The 22,920-nt window shown below is 40.0% G+C and overlaps 1 long non-coding RNA gene across 1 annotated transcript; it reads left to right on the top strand.

The window, feature by feature from the left end:
• Positions 1-543: 543 nt before the first annotated feature.
• LOC143420681 (uncharacterized) lies at positions 544-22,533 on the top strand. The gene is made up of 3 exons (XR_013100405.1): positions 544-791; positions 3,720-3,831; positions 21,918-22,533. It is a non-coding gene; the product is annotated as an uncharacterized LOC143420681 (long non-coding RNA).
• The last annotated feature ends 387 nt before the right edge of the window (positions 22,534-22,920 follow it).

A 22,920-nucleotide genomic window follows, 5' to 3' on the forward strand; every position in this document is an offset into this window, starting at 1 on the left:
GATCTCTCTCCGGTTCTACATTTTTGGAAGTTATTGTCATTAGGAACCTTTGTTGTGCCGCCGGTACCCCGATTAAAGAGGAGGAGAGGGGAGTGTCTGTATTGCCACAGAAAGTTGATGGGTTTTTAGTCTCTGCGTGGGATGCAGTCCATAGCGCCAAAAAACCCCAAAACAATAATAATAAAAAAAGGTACGCTCAATTAAACCTTTACTGAAAAAAATATACATCTTTATGAAACCTTAAGAGATCCGTAAAGCTAATGGGGGTAATACCTAACTAACATGTGACCTGACTCTCCTGATTTTTGAAAATGATGTTAAATTTTATTGTAACACCTGGGGGAGAGGCCACACAGGTCGTTTTTTATTATTATTAAAGATAAAATAAACTGAGCCACTTTCAGTTCTCAGTGATGCTACAGTATTTGTTTGAGTTTGAGAACTGAAAAAGAGTTTGGACGTGGAAATGGCTAAATGTGAGACTTAAAATTTGGATGCCTATAACCAGTGTTGGGACCAACGCGTTATTAAGTAACGCGTTACAGTAACTACGTTATTATTGTGGTAACGAGCACGGTAACTAGTTATTATGCCAAAATCAGGAACGCGTTACTCGTTACTGGGATTTAGATAGGGTCGTTACTCGTTACTTCGTGTGGTGGCATCGCGGAGTTTCCACAGATTCAGTAACATTAGCAAGTGGTGGAGGCAGCAGGTGGATGAAGGAAAAGGGACGCAGAAGGAAAAGAGACCCGAGGCGGCCGCCGGTCCAAGTGTGAACTGAACTTCAGGTAAGAAGTTATGACCTGCAGTCTCTCTGGGTCAGATATAAACCAAGCTTAGGTGGAGTTTATTTTCGTTATTCTGACTTTTTCCGTACTGCGTGCTAGCTAGCATGACGGAGTTTCTACACAGCTGGGTGGGTGCTATGAAGTTAATGATGTTGAACCTTATTTTGTTCATAAGTTATTAGAGTTGCCAACCGTCCCGTCTGGTATTCAGAGAAAATATTACGCGTTTCTTATTGAGGTGAAAAGGAACAGTTTGTCCCGTAATTCAGCTACAATGAAAAAGGCACAAAGCTGGAGTTATTCTGTGTCTTTACGCTGCACAGCTGCCTCTTCTTCTCTCATTCTCCCCCCTCCCTCTCCCGTTTCTACTTCAATCATGAAACTGATCAATGATCAGCTGATCTTGTTTGTTTATCGCCCACTTTGCGCCGAAAGAGGAAACCAGCGGATGTCGCGCTAAACAACAGCAGCACGTTTAAGCTTGATCAGCTGTTGTTAGAATTTATTTAATATTAATTTCTAGTATCAGCTGATGTTTGCTGGAGCCACAGCTGTAAAAAAAAAGCTGCTGGTCATGATATGGTTTGGTTATCTGGTGAGAGGGAAACATGAAGATGAAACCAGGAGATGTCCTTACTGGATCATCAGAGCTGAGCAGGTGATGGAGAAACAGGTTTACCTTTTAGGTGACATGAATGAGTTGAAGGGAAGTTATGAACTGTTTCTGAGAGACAAATAACACCAGGATCCTTTTTTAGGTAGCTGACAGCTGGTAACTGTGCAGGTGCGGATCTAGCAAAGTGTGGCCAAGGGGGCATGTAGGGCATTAACAGGGAATGGGGGGCACAAAGAAATACTTTTCTTTCTTATTCTCATTTAAAATGTCTAGCTTTTAAAAAATAATTATCTGAATCTTACAACAAACGATTGATAGATTGATGCATATATACCATCAAAACAGTGCACATCACTGTCACAACAGTGTTTGTTTTCATTCAAAGGCTTTATGATTTTTCCTATAATGGTGGGCCAGTTTCTAGTCAAAATGCCCGGGCCAATTTTCTTTCCCAGTCCAGCCCTGTATGCAGCTCATCTGCAGTCTGGTGTTACCTACATCTTCCTATTCAGAAGGCAGAATTTCTGAGTTCTGAGTACAATCAAAAGCACCACGACTGCAGTTTTTGTGTTGGATGTAAAAGGCGCACATGACTCTGTGACGTAGGCTAGAATCATGGCAGCAGTCAATGACGGTCCAGGCGTGGGATTTCTCTCGTGGAAATATGCACGTTATCATATCCTTTCTATTGGTAGGTGGCACAGTGCACTTGTGGCAAATAAGCAAGCTAGAAGACTGGCAAAGTTATGGAAGAAACACATTAACAAGAGAATTCTGAGTAAAACCAAAGTTACTTTCCCTAGTAACTAGTTACTTTGAAAGTAACGAGTAACTTGAAGTAACTGAGTTACTTTTGAGAGAAGTAACTAGTAATGTAACTAAGTTACTATTTTAAAGTAACTTACCCAACACTGGCTATAACAGACCAAACTACTCAGTTGTGTGAGTCCACAGAACAACAAAAAGCGCAAACACCCAATCATCTATGTCCAGTATATTTATCCACCAGTGGATTGTCACAGCGGTAGAAATACCTTAAGCATGCTTGGTACCTAAGGAGGAAGAGTGTAAATTTGGGTGGTGTGTTAATGACGTCATTTAGTGTTATAAACATCCACTATGAAGGAAACCTAAAAATAAAAGTAAAAACATAAGTGAATAAAAATCTTCGATCTGGTAGATCTATTGCTGCCCATAATCATCAATGCCCATCAACCAAAGTGTAAAACCGCTGACTTAGGTTCAATCTACCGTGTACGTGAGCTAGGTCAAGGCCATTTACAATCACAAAACCTGTTGTCAAGGGGGAAAAAAAAGAGCGCATCACATTGAAATAGTTAAATCAACATTACTCACATCTTCAGCTTCATAAATTTAAATTAGGGGTTTCAGATTAGGTGCTAATGAACATTTGTTGGGCGAGCCAGGGTGATTTCAACTGCTGAAATCTAGAGTCTGGTCTTCTTTTTGCTGTTTGCTGTGTATGGCGTCACCCTGGGATGAGAACGCTTTTGGTGTCATCGTGCCAAGATCTAAGATGTCGAGAACTCTCAAAGGCACCCAGGAAGAGAAAAAAAAAGAAGACTGTGGATACCTAAGAGTATAGTAAGGGATTTCAAAAGAGCTCCATAATACTTCACCATCATTTACTAGTGCTGTAGATTTTAAATGTCCATTTAGACAACTAGAGGAACACCGCATTCAGTATAATAGATAGTTTTAGGCCAAAATATTTTTATCAGAAAATCAGGTAACTTGAAGCAGTTAGCGTCATAGTGTACGCTTCCTGCTGTGTGACACTGACTTTAGATGTATGCAGAATAAACATCCTGTATGGTAAAAAAAACATCATACTAACAAAGATTGACGGGTATGAATGTAATAGGTTGATTCACTGCTTCTAGGACTGGGCAGCTTGCACTCATTGATTCTAATATGAATTCTGCATCATATGCAATTATGCCTGAAAGAGGCTCAAATATTTGTTTATCAATGTACTGTATCTCAAAGAGGCCAGAGATTGCAGTAAGGAGTTGGGTAGTCTAATTCTGGGATTCAAATGAAAAAGAGTGTATTTTAAAAAGATTATAAAAAGCTGAAAATAGACAGTCAGTTAAATCGGGCCTGTCTGCCACCTGATAAAGCCTAAATGAGTTTAATAAAGCATCACATAATGATGTCATTGCTCAAAAAGATTGTGTTTCAAGCTCTTCACACTTCTTTATATGCTTTGGGAGGAGACAGCTCTCCATCCTGTTTCTATGCCTGTCACTGCATCTGTGCTCTTGTCTGACTCCTTCTCCCATGTCCAGAGATGAGAGGGGTGGAAGAATGACTGCAGAGAGATGAGGGAGGTGGGAAGTCAATTGGAGGCCAAGAGAATAGGAGAAGAAAAGGAGGAGGAGGCAAGTGAGAGGAGAGGAGGTAAGGTCACAGATGTCTGAAAAGGAAGCTGTGAACAACATCTCTGAGTCACAGTACAGTCAATAGTAAGAGCAGAGAGAGAGAGAGAAAGAGGTCAGATGATACCAAACACACTGTGGCTAGCTAGGACTTGTAAGCGTGCAGTAGTAACTATCAGACCATTTGCCGTGGCAGGTTGGGAAGTAAGTAAAGGGAACATAAGCTATTATAGATTACATTACGAAAGTCTTGATTTATGCCTTATTTCTTTATATGTTATTTGGGGACAGGGGAAATGTGGGGAATTGGGGACAGCAATTTGTTGACACATGTGCAAACCCACATGGAAATACAGTATGTAAGGCAAAAACAGAGTTTGTACAGTTCTGACAAGCCTGAAAGTCAGTATTTGATAATAAGACCACCTTTAGTCTTTAACGCAGTCTAAGCTCTCTTAGGCAATCTTTCTTTAAGTAGTCTTCATGAACAGTTTTCCAGGCTTCTTCCAGGATATTTCAAAGCACATTTTTGTATGTTGGTTGCCTTTTGTGTCATTGTCAGTTAAGTGATGTCCCACACTGCTTTCAATAAAGCTGAGGTTCAGGCTGTGGGGAGGCCAATCCATGGCTGATAGAGTTCCAGATATCCTTTTATTGCACTGGCAGTGTGAGTCTAAAAAACTAAACTGTTGAAAATCTGATTTTACTTTTCTGCATTCATAATCATAGAGACTCACTGTTGTAGCTCTCTTATGAGCACCTGACAATTTAAACTAAAAATTTCTAATTTGGACACCTGACTCTGTGCGATCTGTTGCTACTGATTTTCAGTCCAGTTCTTGTGTAATTTGGCACACCATCATCATTTCTTACTGTTTGGCTCCTTTAAGAATGGCTTCTTGAGAGCCAGCCTTCCACTGAGACCATTTCTGTTGAGGCTTCAGTGAACAATAGGTGGATCATCTCAAGGGCCAGATGCATCTTTCAGTCACATGTCGGATCATTGCTGGATTCCCCCCCCCTCCTCCTATTTTTAAGAGACACGACTTCTTACATACTGCCTGCTGCTTCTTCTTTTGTCCTCAACTTGTCCAGATTCTTCAGATCTTTTAAGGACACACTCACACAGTGGTGAGACATGTTATGTTTTCAACTAACAGTTCTTTTTGGTGCAAGAATACAATTTTATGTTTGCCAAACTGTGTTAACTTTGAAATCTTTTATACATTCTTAGGTTGCATAGGTCTGTCAGAGCTTCCTCCTGTTTAAAGGGAGTTTTTCCTTCCCACTTTCACCACATGCTTGCGCATAAGGGGAAATGGTGACAAAAAAACAACACAGTTGTCCTTGAGTCTGACAAAGAGTCATACACCAAGCAGTAGGTATGCCATCGCCTTGATGTGCTCCTTTGTTGTGGCGTTTGTGTTGCATACAAATTACATCATGGGACTTTTGGCCACGTTGCTAGATCAACTGCGTGCACGTTAGGTTGTACTTGACTGAAATGGAAAAAGTCCGAAACCGAATAGAGTTGAGCCACGTGGCATGGAAAAGGACTCTAATTGTTGGGGGTTTTCTTTGTATTATTGTAGGATCTTTACCTTACAATATAAAGGACCTTAGGGTGGCAGTTGCTGTAATCTGGCACAGTACAAACAAAATAAAATAAAACTGAACTGAACTGAATTCATCTAAAGAAATGGGGAACAATGTGTTTTAACAAAGTTTTTAAAGATACAATGTAAAATGGTTTCTTTGCTAACTTTTCTGTTATGTGTAGGCATAACACTGGTTCATATCTTAAATTAGATGTTTGAATCTTTTATAGATCAGCGTTAAGTGGCTTAACCTCTGAAAATAGTCAGCTACAAGGACTGGACTGAAAAACAGTGAAAAATCAGCCAATGGCCAAAGAAAAACTGTGAAAGACCTTCAGAAAGCCTGGAGAATTATTGCTCAAGATCACTTAAAAAAAAGAAAGCCTGGGTCCTTGGAAGAACAAACAAATTAGGAACTTTGCCTCGTGACATTTGCAGAGTACTGTATTTTGGATAAATAGACAAGTATTTGTTTCTATTTATTTAAACCTGATGATCTGTTTCTTCTTAAACTGAGACATAGCAGCACAATACTGATGTTATCAGCTTTTATGGTGGTAAAACAAACTTGCTAACAAAAAGTGGTTTGTTTGCACAGAAAGTGGGAGTGAAAGTATATTTGCATTTATTTGCTGCTTTTGTGTCAACGTGGCCAATATATTGTGTTAAGCATTTCCATTTTGTTGTCCATCGACTCTTAACAGGAAATATTTGGCTCTTTAGCTGCTAATTGCTCCACTGCGTTCATTGGTATCTGTTAACTGGTGCTGAGCAAGAGCATTTCACTAAGAACAGCTGGCTGCTCCATCTGGAAGTAACACTGAGAGCAAGGAAAGTAAAGAAAAATAATAGCCAGCTGTAAAATTAAAACACAATTTGTATCCTGTTTATATATGAATATTTTATTTGATACAGATATTTGGGTTGTATTCATATTTGATTTCCACCCCTTTGAATGTTTCTTGTTTTTAAAATTATATTATGCACCATGGATCATAAAACCACCAAATTATCTTTACTCCTAAAAGACTCTTTATTCCAGGATTTTATTACCATTGTACCAAGAGCATCTCTTTCAGCAAAGACAGATTTTAGCAGGTTGTGATTCATATAAAAAGGAGGTCATTAAAGAATAAATTGAGTTTATTAACCCTCAGTATAATTGTTGTTTTCAGTTTGTATATTTGACATTGAATTAACATGTTTGGTTTTCAAATAGACCTCGAATCAGAGCCGCACCCTTTCTGAATAAATAACCTACTTTTGCCACGCTGGACTGGTAGCTTTTCCGTTTGTTCCACTGCCAGCATCAAAGTGCCATGATCCCGGACCAAACTTGGAATTACTAATCACAAATGTGTAATTACACAGTTACTAATGCCAGAGTGTAACATCGAGAAATAGAATCAAAGTACTTTAACAGGTGCTGTGCAGACACCAGGTTCAGAATCAATCAGCGTGCTGGATGTGTGGATGTAGTTTCAGCCTTTGTGTTGGTGCCTGTGTGTTTGTGCCTTTGTTGTTTCCCTCAGCTGCTCTGTGGTGTCCTAATGGGGTAGGAATAACAACAGGAGATCATAAACAGCAGCTGTGCTCGGTCAGGCCACACACTGCACTCTACCAGCAAGCTGAACTGGTCTTATGAAACCCGCTCGAAGGTGACGGAGTGCAGCACGGAAAGAAGCAGAACACGATCAAAGCCATCAAAGTGTGTTTTCTGCACCTATAGTCTTTTATTCAACTTCAGGCAGCAAGTTCTTGGTTTCTCTTGTCCCTGGGTTGGTAGATCAGTCACTATTGTAAAAAATAAATTACATTAATTGGTGCAAAAAGTAAAAAAATAATCATCCTCCCTCTAGGATGCATGCTAAAGACTTGCCACAACAAGATAGACATTTTTGGTTAATGCTTATGGCTTACGGCTAAGAGGAAGCCATAAGCACTGTAAAAAGCAGGCAGTCAGTGTAGTAAAAATGGGAGCTACAGCTCCACATTTGTACGGCTCTGACAACCAGTCATGTCGCAGTTTAAATTCATGACTGTCCAGACATGATCTCTGACCTTTTGATTATAAAATGTCACCATTTTATCATTTTTCTTCTTGAAATTAGTGTCACAGTGATCTTAAGCTCTGCCCATCAAGTTCTACTTGGTTCAGTGTTCAGTCCAAGTTAAGCCAGCTAAGTAATGTAATTCTCTTCAGAGGATCCTGACACATTGGATTCAGAACAATGGGATGGATGTGATTATAGGGACCTTGACCTTTAGCCACCAAACTCTGAACAGTTAATGCCAGAGTCCAAGTGTCTGTGCAGACTGGCAAGCCAAAAACATAACGCCTCTGGCTGCGGCTGGGCCCCTGACATATTTTAGCAGAAACACAATGAATGAAAGCAACATTTAGGGTTATTTATATAGACTGGGTGGAACCAGTGTGCTGTCCTAACAGCAGAAACAGTGATAGAGGTGAAGATAAGATAAATAAGGAGGATGAGGGTCTGCAAGATTTAATGGGAAAGAGGGGGGAAAAAGAAAGACTCTGCTGATAAGATGAGATTAACTGTCCAAACCAGGCTGTCGTCATCAACACAGATCTGGACACATAGAATTAGCGGTTGTTGCTAGGACGACAGTAACCAGAGATACCAGCGCTGGTGTTCAATCACATGGTGAGGTCATTCGTCGCCCTCGGGAATCAAATCACCCATTATGGCTGGCCCTCTGTGCCCATTTATACATCAAACTGTGCAACAAAACTGGCCCACAGGTTTTCTGTGGATTATAATGAAGAGCCTCAGACTCACATCCATGTGACTGTTATGACCCAGATCGTAATTTTGTATTGTCTGTTGTATGTGATCCCCACCGCCTGGGTGTGGTGCTGTTAAATTTGCTCTGTGTTTTCAGTTACATAAGCTCTAGGTGGCAGGTTGCCATTGGCTGGAGACTGGAAGCATCAACTTTGAACTGAGACCTGGCTAGACCACCTTGGCTTTCCCTACTTCCTGTGTGTTGTGTTCGGTACAGCTGTGTGGACAAGTGTTCTTGGCTCTGAAAAAGTTAAATAAGTGTGTATATAATGTAAATATTGGAAATATATTTTTAAAAAAGCAGTCCTGGTGCTGTAGGTGTCGTCTTTTTAACAACCTTTTCTTCTTTTTAAATTGGGGAGGCAGCTAAGACACTTGAATTTTTTTTTAAAATGTATTTATTTATTTTTTTATAGGGGGTTATATAGTGATATAATAATGGATTGGATTTATATAGCGCTTTTCAAGGCACCCAAAGCGCTTTACAATGCCACTATTCATTCACTCTCACATTCACACACTGGTGGAGGCAAGCTACGGTTGTAGCCACAGCTGCCCTGGGACAGACTGACAGAAGCGAGGCTGCCATATTGCGCCATCGGCCCCTCTGGCCAACACCAGTAGGCGGTAGGGTAAAGTGTCTTGCCCAAGGACACAACGACCAGGACAGAGAGCCCGGGGATCAAACCGGCGACCTTCCGGTTACAGATACGCTTCCCAACCCCCTGAGCCATGGTCGCCCCTGTTGTTTTGGCCGTGGCAACCCTTTCAACAATCCGTTATCTGTATTCACTTATCCTAATCACTTAAAGCTGGTCATCAGCGTGCCACGTTAACCCAGGGTTTCACTTGTTCACACGAAGAGGGTTGTGTTTAAAGCAACTGAGCAATTACAAAAATGGGTGAGATTACCGATAACATAGCGGCTCACTTTAAAAATGAAGATAAACTTAGAAAAATATAAAGCGGTTAAAAACATAGTACAGACAGATAGTAACACAGCTGCTGCAGATAAAGCAGTGGAGTGAGCATGTATGAGAGTAAAAGTGCTGTACAGTGGTTTAGTGTTAAAAAAGGTCAGTAAGACTGGGAAAAAGCTGCTATATTAATAAAGGTTAGCGTATCTGAAGGCAGGAAGGAAAGTCGGATACAGTCTGTGTAAGTTAACAGATTTATCAATATCACAGCTCCGTCATTAAGACGCTGGACAATATCATTGATTATAAATTTAATGAAATTAATGCTTAAATGACAGTTCAGCTGCGGCCTCGTTTGTGCACTCTGGTATTACCTAAGCCGGGTGTAAAAGTTATGTTAATTTACCATCTATTATAACTAGTCTACATAGTACATTATGACAACTACCAACTCAATTAAACTACTAACTTCATCACTGAAAACTGGACATTGTGATGGTCTGTCCACATGAGACTCCACTGCGCTCATTCATTACGTACTGAAATATTGTATAAGCCCACAGTGTTGTGTGACAAGTCACCCTCTGTCATGCTGTTATTAACACAAATGCCAGCACAGTCACCTTGACTCTTATAACAGCTTATGGCTGGTCCCATGCAGGAGAACTGGTTCAATAAGCATTTTATTTTTGCTGGACTGTACAAGGAAGTCTCTCCAAAGTCATTACAAAAGCATTTCTTTCCACTTGGAAGCCATGTTGGTAAAAATTGCAGTCAGTTGGGTGGCTCCTCCACTCCAAGTATCCTTGGGCATGATGCTGAAGCCTGAGTTCTCCCTATATATTCATCAGATTGTGTGTGTGGATGTTAGATAAAAGCACTAAGGCATAGAAAAAAGTGAATGGGTGAATGAGGCTCATAGCAGAAAACATCGTGAGTGCTCAAATGGACTACGAGTTATTTTGACTAGCATGTCTAAATGAATAAGGAGAGAGAAAAGATATAACCTTTATTGTGCACGCCTAGAGTCTACCATGATATCTGATTAAAATAAAAATAATAAAAAGTTTGTTGATTTGACTCTAAAGAAAGGTTTTAGAGGCTTATTTCTCTGCAGCTTACTTCTACTTTGCTTGCACAAAAGTCACACACAGTTATGGCTTCATTGATGGCACAACAGAAAGAGCCAATCACAATCACCCAAGAAAAATGTAAATTACACTTAGGTTTATCCTTATTATGTTAAAGAATAGATATGTCTGCCACCACATTGCTGAAACATGAACCTACAAGGTGCACATGTGTCACTGCAACAGCACCATTAGCATATTAATCCCGGTTTGGCTGTGATAGAGCCAATGATTGATTGTCTGGGGTGTGCAGTAGGACAGCCACTGTCTTTGCCATTAAATAGTTCTCATATAGATTTAAATTCTTTAGTCTTTGAGTGCTGTGTCTCTCTTAGTTAATGGATCAGGTTTCTAAGAGACTGTACTTTCTTGCAGAATAACATAGACTGTACTGAAATTGGTTACAATTATGGGCAGGTCATCAGCTGACTGTGCAATACATGCCTGTTCTCAGTGTAGCCTATATAGTTACGCCCATAAAAATTAAAGTTATGTATTTACTGTATACAATTATTTAGAGGAAACTACAAACAATCTAGTATAACAGGAAACATCTCGTGTGATGTTAGATCATACATTTGGTTATCCATAAGGACCATAAAATGGTATGGAATGGGTTAAAAATGGTTGAGCTGCTGCAAAGAAGAATTAGAAACCTAAAGAATAATGCCAGCAGGGAAGGTGTTGTTTCAGCTCACAGGGAAATGAAAGTGGGGGTTTATAACACCCCGCTGGTGTAAAGGAAAGCAGATTAAAATCAGCAGAGGATGATGGTGATAAAGAAGCGTGCCAGGGTGCACAGCAGTGTCCCAGATATCAGTGCAGGGTTAAGTGTAGGTGTTGTTTCTCAAAGCAAGATGTATGTTATAGAACCAGGTTAATGAACAAAGCTGTGTATGGCTCAGGGTCAGAAATATTACCTTAGATGTTCATGAAAGAACTGTGACATTAACTGTATTAATAGGGGGAAAAACATTATAAACATAAGTGCTAAAAATGTATCCATATTTAAAGTTGCTTTGGAGTCTGTATTAATGCATTTGAGTTGAGAATGGCATCAAACTCTGAACAAAGCTAGGCTACTTGTTTCATGTTTATCATTCATGACAAACTCTAGCTTCTTAATTAAACCATCAACAAGTTAAAACATTGTTTCTACTAATGTGGTGAGCGTGATAATGACAAATGAAGAAGGCAAGTCGACCGATGTACCTAAATATACTATTATATACCCCTCTATAAAGACTGTAAGATGGGCATTTTTTAACACATCCAGATGGATGGCTGCTTTGACTGCTAACACAGGCATCTGTGCTGCTTCACCTCAGCTAACTGGAGTCAGTGAACTGGACCTCTCAGTTATGTTTGTAGTGTTTGTGGATTTTTGGAGCATTGTCAATGTAATTTCTGACAGTCTGCTGTGTGGTACTGCAGAAGCAGTCTAAGAAGCTCATGCTTCAGTTACATAGCATTATTACATAGCATTAATTAGCAAATACCTGTGTCTGCACATCGTTTAGCTAATAATGAACTATTTCTGTATTTCTGCTCCATAATCATGCAAATTCAGTGACTTCATGCTCTGAAAAGCTAACATGGTAGCAGCCAAAATGCTAATGTTGAAGCTTCAAAATAAAGAGTCAAAAACCAGTGGGTGTATAGACAGGCTATGATTAAAACAGTAACCTTTATTACTGAGAAATGCCAATCTAGGAGGGGCATTTCTATGTCCCACGTAATTAGGAGCACTTAAATATAGTGCCCTTCAACCAATATGGCCCCGGTAGACTTATAACCTTTAGCAGTCAAACAAAAACAATAGATGCTTGGAAAAAGTAGTGTTTATGGCAGAGCTGTTATATTGGATCGCATTAGAAGTGGCCAGTGAGTGTGCATTGCCCTTTTACTACCTTCACTTTGTGCTGTTGTCTTATCATTTCCAGCATCTCCTCTCCTGTCCTCTCCACCCATTACCAGATGTGACCTATCACATGTCCCATCTGTCTAATGCACCTCATATCTCCAACAGTGCCATCTCCTCAACAAAGTCCAGGCTTTCTCTTCTCTCTCTCGGGCTGCACACATGCATGCAGTGACAACATTTGGTACTGATTACCTCTTCGCTATCTGCTGTATCTTGGCTCTGTTACAGTTAGCTTCTTTCGGGCTATACACAACATCTGCCTCTGTCACCACACGTCTGTTCGCCACTATGATGCTGTACATCATCATCGTTGCACTTTAGAAAACAAAACTGATGCTGTGATCAGAGACGTGAAGATTAGTGGATGGCAGCTGGATGCAGCGTAGGTCACACAGTGCAGTGCAGTTGGCTTCTATATTTATGAGTTTTTCTACCTAGATGGTGCTTTTGCTGTGAAGCTGACTGCATTATTTATTTATATGCTAAACTCAACCCCAGATTAGGACTGACCTACTTATCTTTTCGGATAGCAAAGCTTGCTGTTTTCCCCACAGTATCTTTCATCAGGCAGGCAAATTTCAGCATCTCTTCCTTCCACCCCTCTGCCTCCTTTCCCGACTGCCTTCTCATCCCTCTATTTTCCCTCTTCTTGTCCTCTCCTAGATATACAGCCTGTCACAGTCACTTCTGTTGCTATGACGAGTCTGTTGGTGCGAAAGCAGAGTATTGTGCTTTCCAGACTACCACAAAAGATAGAAAGATGAAGGCTGGGAAAATAGTGGTGATGATGGTGACGAGCAGGAGGAGAAACACAAAAGCAAAATGGGGCGAGGCGAGTTGGAGACAGCAGGAGGTGAAAGAAACAACAGGAGGAGGCAAAAAAATGTTAAAAAGAAACAAGGTGGAGATGAGGTGCAAATGTGTGGAAGAGGTGTGAAATACGTTTCTGATTGTAAAGGTTAAAGATGAAGTTCTAGTCGATCTGTTTGTAAAATCAGAGTGAGGCGTCAGAATAACTACTGTCTCCTTACTGACAAGGTGCTAATGAGCAAAGCATCAAACCTCACTCCTGAAAATGTGCCACCATCTGTGCAAATGACGCTAATGCTGATAAACAGTTACACTATCCCTGCGTCAACTGAACAATCAAACAATTTTTCACCGGACAAAGCGAAAGCAAACCCAATGTGAGAAAAAAAAATCTCTGAATGACCGCTTGAGACTTGCTCCAAAAGTGAGTCAATCCCAACAGATTTGTGCAACAGACATACTCGGGGAAAACAGTAGCTGGAGACTACAACACAACCAAAATTATTGTGACCCAAATGCAGTGCGGTGCCTTTAATGGTTACTTCAGGGACCAGTTGCAGTCAGTTGCCATCTTCAAAGTGACTTTGGTGCATCAAGATGGTGACCACTGAATAAAATCAATTAAATGCAACCTGTTTCTAATAATACAACAACTAACTGTGATGAACTGATTGAGGATGATACATTTGTGGCTGTCCACAAACACAAGAGTTCACATTAAACAGAAAACCTTGTTTTTGAATAGGAATATAACTAGAATACAACCAGTTGGCAACCAGTCGAGTCAAGTCTGAGTCCCCTGTTGTAATGAAATGTGTCACACATATGTAACACACATATGTCACACTTATGTGTTACTGAGTTTAACATTTTAGCAAACTCTGCATTAATGAATTACACAGCAGTTATTTGCAAACAGTCTGAGATTGGTTGCAGTCAGTCCAAGTCAGACCCCAGTTGCTTGGAGACAGGTTGCTAGGATTGAAAATAGTTGGTGACCAGCTGGTAAATCCGACTTGCAGAGCAACTACTGATATTTGCTAGTCACAAGGATGTTAGCATCCAATTTTTATTCTAGTGTGACTGAACCATTGTTTTGTGTTTTGAAGGCAATTATGTGCCAAATAATATGGCCTGTTGTCTGCCATGAAGTCTGTGGTTCAGTTCTGATGAATGAAATACTAGTATGTGGATTGTATGTTACTTCACACTAATTAGGAAGAATCCATATTCATCTCAGAAAAACCCCTTACAATCACACTTTTAGGTTGTCATGGTAATCCTGTTGTCTTATATACTACCTGTCGTTTGCAGTAAAAACAAGCAGAGTGAAAGAAATCTTGATATAATTCGCTAAATCGCCTGATATATGATGTCGTCATGTTATCTAGCAATCAAATACCAACAGGCTAAAATGTCCCATCTGATACAAGCATTGTTTCATTTTAATTTCACAACAGTAACTTTTCATTTATATCCTCAGAAGATCACACTGCAAATACAACCTGTTCTGCCCCACTCACATCAAAAACACATAAAATATAATCAATTAGGCAATTAGCAAATTAAATGTCCATCTTTTATACACAGCCTTTAAGTTTGCTAACACAGTGTATAGAGAATATACAGTGCACACTCCACAAGCATTATATTCCAGGGAGAAGAGGAGGAATAGGATAAAAGCAATCGTTTCAACGTTCATCTGAGAAAAACCCCACAATCTTAGTGGGGTGTGTTAATCAGCAGTGTGAGTGTAAATAACCATAGTCAGGGAAAGACAGGAGCTGCCTGGCGTCACCATCAACTGCTGCACTGTAGTTTAAATGTAAGACTTTTTTGTAAAGTCAGATGTTCTGAAACCTTGCTTGTGCCTGTTAGTCAGTGCTAACGTTGATGCTGCAGTTCTTTGTCAGAAACTAAATGGCTTCTCTGTTAGAAATGACAATGCAGTTTCTCTCTTACAGGAATTAAAGAGCTTCCTAGAAAATGACGTTGCATGTGCACAGTCACGCTTCTGCTGTCTGCATGCTCTTCTATCCTTTGTTTCTGCCTTCAGGTGTGTGTGTTTGTTCTGCATGCATGTGTGTGTGTAGAGTCTAGAGTTGTTAGGATATCTGAGACATTTCTGTCAGGTGCTTTTGTTGGAGAACAAAAAGAAGCTTCCTTTGTGGCCTTATAAGATGACCACACATGTAAAATGCACACAATCACATCCACACAAGCCCACACAGCCCATACAGACATAGAACACACACAGCAATTGTTATAAATTGGAGTGGAACGGCAAGGTCGCGTTTTTGTGTGTGTGCTGTGACACCGTCCCCAGAAGATGATAAAATGAAGGGGCAAGGCGATAAAAGGAGAGGAAGGGAGATCTTTCTTCTTAAATGATTATTTCTCCTTGACCCCAATTAGAAGAGCATGATCATGTGATTATTATTTTTTCTGTGCAAAAAGAAAAGATCCATTCTGCTCTGAGCATGGCTGAGGAGAGGACTGGGGAAAAAAAGATTTCACACCGGTGCAATAATAGCAAGATTCTTCAAGTGTCCTTCTGCATGACACTTGTGTGTGATGAATGTTGGTCTTTTTCTGGCAGCAAATCTCAACTGAATTGGTAATGTAAAAATGTAAATATAAGGGTCAAAATCAGGTTATTGACACTACCAGTGTCATTTATGTATATATAAAAAGATTCCCTCTTAAAGACAGAGATTCAACTCACGTAATAAATGGTTAATGGTTCTGCTGGGCTGGAGGGTTCTTCCAGTTAAAAGGGAGTGACTCTTTACAACAAATTTAATACAGCTGTTGCCAGTCTTTCTAGATACTATCATGTTCTTGGTGGGTAAATGTGACTTAGTGGAAGAAGAGAAATCTAACTACAAAACAACACATCTCTGTCTATCTCTCATGGTGCTAACCTTTCTCCCTACATGCATACAGATAAACCACTGCCTTTTAACCTTTGTTTCACTTCTTGCTTCTTACAGCTCACACACATCTGCTTCTGAATGTGTATGCAAAAAAACTTTCTTGCTATTTCTAGTTTCATGTGGTCTTTTCACTACATTTTAGTTACTTACCAACAGCAGAGGTGTGATAACAAATAGCTATCTGCACATCTGTCAGTTCCATTAATAGAAGCATATTGTTAATGACAATAAAAAGACTGATGGTGAATTTTAAGCTAAGTTCAGTATAGTGTGACACATTTACTGCTATTTGTTATAGAGCAGCAGTAGCTGCAGCCCAGTAAACAATGTTAGATGATTCAAGAGTCACAATTAAACAAGACTAGAGTGTAAAGTCATGCTAGCAGCAGGGAGCTACAAGTATGCTTTGAGGACATTTGAGCTAAAGCACAATATTAGCATGCAAAGCTAACACACTGGTGGTAATACTTAGATTTGATGTCTTATTGGGCTGCAAATTTAATTGACTTTACAGGAAGTGAATGCCTGTAGCATTTTTGCAAATACAATTATTGAGATGCTTTCTTCTAAAGTAAAATGACTTTTAAAGAAGAAAAGCTGAGGTTAGTGGGGTATAAGCCAACATTTGGCTCAAGAGAGAAAAGCTCATTCCACAAAATCACTATTATAGAAGCTGATTGTAATATCAGGCTGGATACCAGACTCACACTGATGCTTAGGAAACTTGTGCTTTAGCTTGAGCCCGAATAACCTTTAAACCAACCTGTTTCTTTATATTTTTGTCACACCCAATAGAAATTTTGAGAAATTGTTGAGCTTCTTAAAAAAGTGGCGTTATTTATCTTTTCAAAGGAGCAGGTGTCTGCAAGTAAATAGAGGAAACTGTTTTGATCCAAATATAACAGGTGTGCTCTGTCCACTGGCCCACCGTACTATAAAATACCTACCCGATAGAGCACCTTTAAATGTGGTCCAGATATATGAGTCTGAATGATTTTACTTTCTCCCCGAATCTTCCTCTGGGCTCTGCTGGAAAGAACTTTTCCAGGATACCCATACAAATATCTGAAAGCTATGTTTTGTGCTAGACTGATGTTAGCATGCTAAATGTTTAGCTAACATAGTGGTCTGTTTTCACTGTTAGCACGCTAGAACACTTCAGCTAGTATTTAGCTCTGAAATAATGGCTTGCCTAATTAAAGCATACCTAGCATGGCCATGCTCTTGCAGGTTTTATGACCAGTGTTGATGTTGGATTGTAAATGAAAACTAACTAAATAAAAAAACATCAACTTTACAATTACACATATTTTCTGCATTTACACCACAGAATTAAGAGCTCCGAATGAATATCCTTTTAATATGAGCCTGGTCACTGTGTTTCTTCCTCGCTCTGAATCTGTGCCTGCATGTGCGTGTGTGCGCGCGTGTTCGTTGCGATGGTTAAATGGGTGCCCACAACTTGGCAGAGCTCTGTTTAGACCTCGCTATGCATCTCAATGACTGCAGGGACACTGCAGAATGAGTCAAGCACTGTCAACACTGGAGAGAGCATTTAGTCTCTTCACTGGCTCTGGGTTTGAGTTTCTCAAGACTAAGGCGTGTATGTGTGTTGAAATGTGCGTGTATGGGTGGAGGCGTAACAGAAAGAAATATTTTGCAAACCATCTTTCTGAATCATCTCATATGAAAGATGGCCTTTCAATCTGCAAGCGTTAGAAACTTCTGCCTCTCTGCAAACAACGTCACCGTGTTACTGTGACCTCTGTTAGTCTGTGCCACTTTTGTTTTGGTAACCTGTGTGCCCGGTGTCATTAGGAGTAAATTACCTGTCTGCAAAAAAATTGCATGGCGACTCATATGGATTATTATAGGTGGAGGTGTAACAATATGCTATAAAAGCCTCTTTGTGCTACTCAGAAGCATTTATAACTTTAAACCATTCAGTCATGTCATATCACTGCTTGGAATTCAAGCAGCTAGTAAGTAAAGTACCAGTGTTTAAACCATTAAAGGCCTCAATGCAGTATTTCTTTTTTTAGTTTAAAGCTTCACATTGTAAATTTGTGAAAATTTACCACCCTTATCAGTGGGGCTTGTGGAAACAGATTTACAGGTGTGGACAGAGGTTTGCATACACTCATCAGGGACATGAATATCTTGGTAATTTTGGTTTTGTTTTTTTTTAGGATTTGTTTGACCCGGCTTTTAAACATAAACCACAAACTGTCAATAGGGTTGAGATCGGGGCTTTGGGAAAGCCATTTCAGAAGTTTAATGCTTAATTCATTCAGAAAAAAAGTTTGTATGTGTGTTTTTGTGATTATTATCCTTTTGGAACACCTAACTGTGTCCAACCTTCAACTATCTAACTGTTAATTTGAGATGACCTTGAAGAAGGTGGTAGTCGTCCTTATTCATTATTTCATCCCATTTGTGCAATGTACAAATATCACAAGTAGCCCTAGAGCACAGGTGTCAAACTCCAGGCCACGAGGGCCGGTATCCTGCTGGTTTTAGATGTGTCCTTGATCCAAAACGGCTGATTTAAATGGCTAAATTACCTCCTCAACATGTCTTGAAGTTCTCCAGAAGCCTGGTAATGAACTAATCATATGATTCAGGTGTGTTGACCCAGGGTGTTAACTACAACCTGCAGGACACCGGCCCTCGAGCATGATGCTACTGTCACCATGCTTGACAGCTATTATAGTGTTCTTACTGTAGGTTTCAAAGCCTCACATTTACTCATGAAAACATTCCTCAAAGAACAGTTTAAAGCAATTATTAAAAGCCCAAAGATACCATGAAGAGTGGATGCAAACGTCTGATGACACCTGCACACGAATTAAAACTATTTTTACATTTTTTTTGTTCAAAAGAAGTAACACGTAGTTAATACGGTATGAGCATGCTATAGGCAGTTTTCTGACGTGCAAAGTTCCTGATGGTAAGGCTATTTAAAGTCTTCCTGCAGTTTGTAAACACAACATATCTCATCTGGATTGCAGCTTTTTGTACCAAAATATATTGTGGCACAAGTAACACCCTTTCCCCGAGGTTTCTCTCGCTCTGTTGCAGTCTGACTTTAAGCTCCATTAGGCATTGCTCCAGCAGTACTGACCTCAGAGGCAGTTTTCCTCCACTGAGGCACATTTCATCAAAATCCTGTGAAATGTTCAGCATTTCTACACTGAAACATACATCATCATTACCATGGTTTTATGTCCATCTATTATCGTACACCAGTGCTATACAGGTCTAAGAAGTGGTGTTCCAATAACCATTAAGGTGGCTATTCATGCCATCTGGTGCAACCTCATGGTTTGTTTGCTCAAACCTGCACCTGTATTTCAGATAAACTTTGACTCAAGATGTTGTTATTCTTATTTTAACCTAGAGAAAGTTTTTGAAGTTCAGAGTTAAAAGTCATTATAAAAGAGTTATAATGGATCTTGTTTGCAGCTCAGGATGACCTGTCAACTTTCTACAAAAAAGAAGGAAAAAAGTATTTTTGCAACACAGCTGAAGGCTCCTTCAAGTTCCTGTTCCTCAACTGACAAACTGTGACTGTAGAGTCCCAACAAAGGTTAAGAAAAGTGAAGTGCTTCACCTCTCTGTGTCAGAAAATAGTTTAAAGTACTGCTGCCAGCCTCTCAGTGGCTTCTATTTTCATCGGGTGTCTGATGACTATCCAGAGTGCAAATGAAACGCAGAAATTCTGAGTTTATTTACTGCCATTGAAGTTCTTCATTATGTAAAGCACTTCAAATGGTCTTTGTGGTTTTTCAAATGTGCTTCACAAGTAAACTTGCTATGCCTGTTGGTAAAGCTAGCAATTTTAAATCCTGCTGGCTTGGCTAGACTGACCACTTGTTTTTACCCTGCTTCTTGAAAGATATTTGATCTCATCAAGCCAATTCATAGCCTGGGAAAAGACACAGCTGTGACTCATTTGTGCAAAAAGGCATAATATAGACAAACGTACAATTTAATCCAGCAAACAAAACCGTAAACTTAAACCACGGCAAGCTGCTCTTTTTTTTTCTGAGAAAAGTGAGCAAAACACTAAGTCACAATACAAGCGGTGAGCTTGACTCAGTTGAATTCACAATAGAGGTGAAGACAAGCTGACTACTGCCTGGTTGTCATCGACGTGGCCGTGGTTGACTTGGCAACCAAATCTCAGTGGGATTGTTGGAGAGAAACAGACCGATGGTTATTAAGATCTTTTTAACTGTTGCACGTATTTGTCTGCATGTCAGCGCTGATGATGTTTCTGCGTGTTTACGTGGGCGTCTATGTGTGTTTCTCATAGAAAAAATATTGTTTCCGAGCAGCAGAATTGGTGCATAGCAATGTAAATAAAACCTGCATTTAGGTCAGAAGGTAAAAGTAGAATTCAGTGACGAAGTGACGCCCAGGGTCTTCTGAGTTTTTCTGCGGAAAAGCGTCTTTTTCTGCACATTGTCGTCATCATTCAGTGGGCGCGAAACTCTGCTTGTTGTTTTACTGAAAGCTTGAAGGACACTGCAACATGACAGCAGTGCAGCTGTCCATATTAGTTCCCGTGCCTCCTCCTCTGCCACCTCCACCTCTCCTCCTCCTTCTTTTCCTTGCCTGGCTGCTTATCATACACGTTTCTCTTTTCCCATCCTCCTCAACACTGTCATCCTCCTCCTCCTCCTCTCACTTTTTTCTCTCTCTCTCTTGACTCATCATCCTTGTCCTCCCTTCCTCTAACGTCCTTCTCCGCTTATTTGAGATACAGGACCCCAGGGACTAGAGGCTGCAGTAAAACAAGTCTGATGGATTCAATATGTCCTGATGGAAGTCCTTGACCAAAATCTTAACAATATAGAGGAAACCTGGCATGAACCTGAAGTCTAGTGGAGCATATAGGATCGTTTCTGTCAGTGTTGAAGGGGAGAGTTTCTCTACGATTCACACTACTGCAAAATGCATTTAAACTCACAGTTCAGCAAAATAAAAGAATTCTAAGCTTGCAACAAGGTTAGGTACTGTATCTGTATGCAGATGTGGGGGTGGTATGGGTGGACCTCTGTGATGTCACGGAGTGAGCGTCCGTGAGGAGGCTGTGTCAGTGAGGTTGTAAATGTTTGATGGGGTTTGATCTAACCATCTGTCCACTACTGCTGGCAAAGAGAACGAGAACTACAGAGAGACCGGGTTAAAATAAGCACACATAGAGAATGGAATAGCATTAGCATGCTAAGCAAGATTACTAACATAGACCACTCATCTTTCAATGCACAATTCCTATACATTTGATCTAAATTTCATTTGACAGGCATCACGATTAAGGGTGTTTGATGGCAGGCCTGTAATGTTTGAATGGTATAAATGAATCTATATACAGTTCGATGAATTTGTTTTGCTGTACACCACAACAAAGGATTGTAAACCAAACAATCAGTTTCAGCTTTAATTCAAGGTATTTTTTTAGAAGCTCACAATTAAATAGACAAGCTAACAAAACTTAAAATAAAAGGATCAGTCAATGATTGCTTGAGGTCTAGAGCCCATGGACAGCATCAAAGGCTGCATTTCTTTCTGTGAGCCACTCTGCTAGCCACCTTCAGTTACTGCTTGTTTGTGGGCCTCTGTACCTTCAGGTTTTGTCTTCAGTAACTGGAAGCACGCTTTAATGAAATGAAATCGAGGGACTGACTTTGGTTTTGAAGAATTTTCCATTTCTTTGCTTTGGGAAACTCTTGGGCTGCTTTTTGCAGTATGTTTCAGATCTTTATCCATTTACACTGTGAAGCGCTGTCCGATCAGTTTTGCATCTGACTAAATTTGAGCGAGAGTATAGCTCTGGAAATTTCAGAATTTATCCTATTACTTCTGTCACATAGTCACATCATTAATAAGCATTCTGTAACATTAAGTTAATTGGTGGTTTTAAATTGCCCACAGGTGTGAACGTGAGTGTAACTGGTTGTCTGTTTCTCTGTTTTAGCCCTGCAACAAGGTGGCAACCTGTCCAGGGTGTACCCTCACGTCCTATGGTAGCTGGGATCGGCTCCAGCGCACCCGCGACCCTGAATTTGATAAGAGAAGGAAAACATGGGCATTTCCTGTCTCATTTAAGTTTGCAACAGCTTACAGGATCAGCTCTCAGGATGATGCTGGACTCTTTTCAAAATGTTATTGGAATGTCTTTGCTGCAACGATGGAGCTGCATTATGAAGGTCCACTATCTGCAGAAGAAGGAATCAGACACCTGTTACAAATATATCAAATTTAACTTCACAGCATACGCACTAAAATACACAACATTTCTATTGCAAACGGATGACCATACACTTGTAAATTAGCAATAAGATATTTCCCATCATTCTAGGAAATCCTGTAAAAACCTTAACAGGTCACCTGAGAAACATGAAGTTTTTACAATCTTCAGTCATTAACTGGAGACAACCCAGTAATGTCTGAGGTCTAATTCTGGGCAGGAATCTTTGTTATAATTTTTGCACACAAAAGATTCATTTTGTGTTTGTTTATTTGCACATGACTCTTATTTTGCTTCTATGACCATTTAATGAATAAATGACATGAATAAAAGAGGAAAGTGAAACCTACCGGTGGTGTTTGAGTGTATTTACTTTTACTGTTCGCGTGTGTAAAGCACTTAATTGTTTTTGAATGGAACTGTGCAAATAGATTTTATTGCTGTAAAGATGAAGAAAGAGACTTTGACATTTACTCTCCATTTATCCGTTTGATCTGCTTTAAAATGCCCTTCAGAGGGCAGAATTAAACCTGATTAATGAATCTGCTGGTTCGCTGTGGAATTTTGTGTGAGGAAAGCATGTGATGATTAATGTATGTTTACACAGAGTGCATGCTGCATCTTAATGAGTGTGTTTGTTGAATGTATGATACAGATATGCATCAGTACACACAAAATGCTTTGTGTGCATGCATGCAGGGACAACCCGTTGCACCCCACCCAGAAGTCA

Source organism: Maylandia zebra, linkage group LG10 (genome assembly GCF_041146795.1).
Source record: "Maylandia zebra isolate NMK-2024a linkage group LG10, Mzebra_GT3a, whole genome shotgun sequence".
NCBI lineage: Eukaryota > Metazoa > Chordata > Actinopteri > Cichliformes > Cichlidae > Maylandia > Maylandia zebra.